At 43.5% G+C, this 4313-nt stretch overlaps 1 protein-coding gene across 1 annotated transcript in view; it reads left to right on the top strand.

Moving 5' to 3' along the window:
• Positions 1–27: 27 nt before the first annotated feature.
• The window catches only part of XIAP (X-linked inhibitor of apoptosis), a 57953-nt gene continuing 53667 nt past the window's right edge, over positions 28–4313 (top strand). Inside the window, exon 1 of the mRNA XM_006165700.3 lies at positions 28–138. The gene's annotated coding sequence lies outside the window, so the exon portion shown is untranslated. The remainder of the gene's footprint in view (positions 139–4313) is intronic.

The raw sequence follows: 4313 nt of genomic DNA, 5'->3' as shown, positions 1-4313 counted from the left end.
GGGGGGGGAGGACGCGCCCGCCCGCGGAGGGGCCGGGACCCGGGCCGCTTGCCCAGGTTCCCCGGACTGCGGAAGGAGGACGTGGGTGGGTGGCTTCAGGCCCGCTGGGCCGCCTCCCTTAACCCGGTGACACCTAAGGTAAATCGAGTCAAAGAACTTTTTTTTTTTTTTGCCCTGTGATCCAAGGGCTTCACCCCCCGCCCTATGCGATGCCTGTGGCTTTATGGAGCGGGGTGGAGTGTGTCTGGTGAGGGCGTGTGAAACTGAAAGAATAGGGGGCCAAAGAGCTTCCGGAAGAGGAAAGTAGCCAGGAATTCTTTCTGACCTTTGCTCCCCTACTCGCCTCCCCAGCACAGTCTGCGGAACAAAATGTCAGTTCGACTTCTGAGTGTCATTATTTTCACTTCATAATACACTTAAATTGTTTTCTTTTCAGGGAGGGGGAGTGGTTATTGCTGAAACAGTAAAAACCCTCCTTAACCCCTCCAAAAGAAAAACGTCGGTCACGCTTCGTAAAAGCCTATCAGATTTTACTGATCTACTACTTTGCATGCAGATAGTTATGTCATTACTTCTGTCACAACCGTGCCTTGATAATCGTGACTCAGAAATTGACTCTGGAAGACTGGACATCGTGATTGCGTTTCTTCTTTCTCTTTTTTTTTTTTTCCTTAGTAACATTTGTTACAGCCAGTTCAAGAGAACGCTATTACAGACGGCCATTTTAGAACTATAACCTTTTAGAGTTGGAAGGGATCTTAGCTCAAATCTTGTTTTACAAAAGCAGAAGCTATGGCTCAGGAACATTTCATGGCTTGCCTGCGGCTACCCGACTAGTTAGCTTAGAACCCAGGGTGTCTGGCTTCTTGCCCACCGCTCTTTCAGTGCAGTTGCTCCATATCGCCTCCAAACACAAAAACGATTCACCTCACACTTCTGAACAGTATCCTCCCCAGTGCCAGGACCTGTGCTATCTATCAGTTTCAATGTGGGGGGTCTTCCTACAGTTCATGGAAGATGCGTATCAATGAAAAACAGCATGGATTTCAAAAAAAAACTTTGCATCACAATAAACTCGTACTTTAATACCATTTTTCCTTTACATTTTTTGAAGTTCCCTTACATTTCAGTATATTTAACATGCTTATGAAGCTGGTGCTTGAGCTTTTATCCCTCTAGCAATCAAATGACAACAGCTTAGGTTACAAAGATTTATACACACACGAACATACATAAGTATGTTTGTATTGCCTCAGATCATTTCTTAAAGAATACACAAGAAGAAGGTCAACAGTGGTTGCCTGTGGAGCTGAAGAGGAGTAGAGGACTATTTTGTTCATTTGTGACCTAATGTAACAATTGAATTTCTTATAAGCAAGCATTGGTTTTATAATTAAAAATGTTTTACAGTTCATACACCTTTGTGTATATCAATACATTAAATATATCCCTATGGTATATACATATGTTTATATATGTATGCATGTTGACATGTCAGTGGTTTGTGATATAGAGGTCAGTGTGGTTCCTGTGAGCACAGCTGACAAAGTGGGCCTGATTATGGGACACTCTTGTTTCTCCTTTGGTTTTCTCCTACTGTTCCCTTCTAATATAAGATGGTAAAAATAATATGTATGTTACTAGTCTTTATATAGTCTTAGCAGATGTGTTAAATTTCTTGATTGTCGGATAATGTAGCCAACTATAACATTCAGAATGTCAAATTCGACACAGTTTTAAAAATCTGAATTATAGAATCTTGGTGGATGAATCATTTAAAAAAGTTATGACTGGGGACCAGCAGATGGTGTAATGGCTACATCACTAGACTCGCATGTAGTCAACTGCAGTTCGATAGTCCTCAACCTGTTGGCTTAAACTCAAGCCGGGTGCATGTGCATGCCCAGGGTCCCAAGAGGAGAATGGAGGAGAAGGGATTGTGGCGTGGCCATCCCCCTGGGGGGTGATTTCTCGCTTTCTGTCTGTCTCTCTATGTCTTTCTGGTGAGTGCATGTGCCCTATAGCAAAAAAACCTCCTCCCCAAAAAAGTTATGAAAAGTCTCCAGATTAGGAGTTCAGCTCTCTTGTCTTTGCCAATTGTTTAATTATACCTCAAAGAAGGAAAAGTGGGAACCAGCAGTTAGCGTAATGGCTATGTCACTGGACTCCCACGTAGTCGACCGCGATTCGTGTCCTGGGCCCGGTGGCTTAGAACTCACGCAGGGCGCGTGTGCGTGCATGCCCAAGATCCCGACAGGAGAATGGAGGAGAAGGGATTGCGGCGTGACCATCCCCTCTGGGGGGTGATTTCTCGCTTTCTGTCTCTCTGCCTCTCTCTGTCTGTCTGGTGATTTCTGGTGGGCGCCCACCCCCTTAAGAAAAAAAAAAAAAAAAAAAAAAACAAGGAAGGAAAAGTGAATTGCCCAACATTATATGTCTGATCACCAGATCTTGGACTAGGATCTTCATTCTCTTTCAGGGCCCCTTTTACTATTCCTGTAATTTTTTTCTTAAAAAATTTCTTTTAGGGAACCAGCAGTTGGCGTAATGGCTATGTCACTGGACTCCCACGTAGTCCACCGCGGTTCGTGTCCCGGACCCGGTGGCTTAGAACTCACGCCGGGCACGTGTGCGTGAGTGCCCAAGATCCCAAGAGGAGAATGGAGGAGAAGGGATTGCGGCGTGACCATCCCCTCTGGGGGGTGATTTCTCGCTTTGTGTCTCTATGTCTCTCTCTGTCTGTCTGGCGAGCGCATGCACCCTACAGTGAAAATCTCTTCAAAAAAAAATTTCTTTTAAAAAATTATTCATTTAATTTTTAATTATTATTTTTATTTTTAAAGTTGCTATAGGGCATGTGGACTGAACAAAGACAGAAAGTGAGAAAGCAAGCTGCCAGGTCCAGGACTCGAACCACAATTAGCCTGTGGGGAGTCTAGTACCTAAACCACTATGCCATGTGCTGTCCCTAGAAATTTTTTTAAAGAATTATTTAATCTTATTCATTGTCATTATTTTTATTTTTATTTTTTGACCAGAGAGAGACAAAGAGAGAGAAGGAAAGTGAGAGCAAGATGCCAGGTCCAAGACTCTAACCGCAGTCAGCCATGTGGGAGTCCAGCTGCCTTCACCACGCTACCTGCTGGCCCTTCTCCTAGCAGCTTTTTAAATATTTAATTTTATTTATTATCATTATATTATTTTTAAATTTGCTATAGGGCATGTGTGCTCACCAGAGCAAGGAGGAGAGGGAAAATGAGAAAGCAAGCTGCTGGGTCTGGTGCTCGAACTGTGGTTGGCATGTAGAAGTCCAGTCCCTTAACCACCACGCCACCTAGTGACCCCTACACCTGTAATTTTATTGCTATCTAATGCATTTGATACTTCCAAGTAGGTCCCCATAGAAATTTTGACTAAAGGTTAGTCAGTGCTTTTCAGTAGGTAGAATTATTGTCATTAATATACACCAGTTAATTTTTATAGTGCTTGAAATATTTTAGTGACATAAATGTTATCCATAGATTTCATTATAAATATTGATATGTTTAGTAAATCCTCTGTTTATATTGTAAATGCTTAGAGACGCCAGATGGCAAATAGTGAGATTTCCCTGTTTTGGGTTGGTTTAATATTTAAACCTGGTAGCTGGTGCTAGCAGGAGGCAAAAATAAGCCATGGATTAAAAAATAAGCATTTATTGAACACCTATCATGTGGCAGGCATAGTGCAATGTGGTTGAGTTCCAGAGATGAGTATGACAAAATAGATGTCCTTGTTCTTTTGAGTCTGGAAGATTTGTCAGTTCTCAAGCTCTGTCTCAGTGGGGTAATCTGGTAATGGTATTACCAGTTGTAATCTGGTAGCGCTGTTTAAGGTCATTGTACAAATAGACTTGATATAAAAACATTAGTGGTGGGCTAGCTTGGTGGCGTGGCAGTAAAACTTAGTTGTTTAAGCAGTGCTGAATCCATATGGAAAATCAGAAGTTTAGTTCCCCAGTTGACCTGTACACTTGAGGTGTACATGCCTGTGATCGTGGCTAGCTGGGAAGGCTGCATGGCAGGGGGGTCAAGGTGTGAGGCCCTGTTTAGGGCGCTAGTCTTTGTCGCTCACTCTCACGAAACAAATAAACTTTAAAAATATAGCAGTAGGGGAACCAGCAGTTAGCGTAATGGCTATGTCGCTGGACTCCCACGTAGTCGACCGTGGTTCGCGTCCCGGACCCGGTGGCTTAAAACTCACGCCGGGCGCGTGTGCATGCATGCCCAAGATCCCGAGAGGAGAATGGAGGAGAAGGGATTGCGGCGTGACCA

Source organism: Tupaia chinensis, unplaced genomic scaffold, assembly GCF_000334495.1.
Source record: "Tupaia chinensis unplaced genomic scaffold, TupChi_1.0 Scaffold143996_1, whole genome shotgun sequence".
NCBI classification, from domain to species: domain Eukaryota; kingdom Metazoa; phylum Chordata; class Mammalia; order Scandentia; family Tupaiidae; genus Tupaia; species Tupaia belangeri.
Note: the sequence above shows the minus strand (reverse complement) of the source record. Positions and strands in the feature narration are given on the sequence as shown.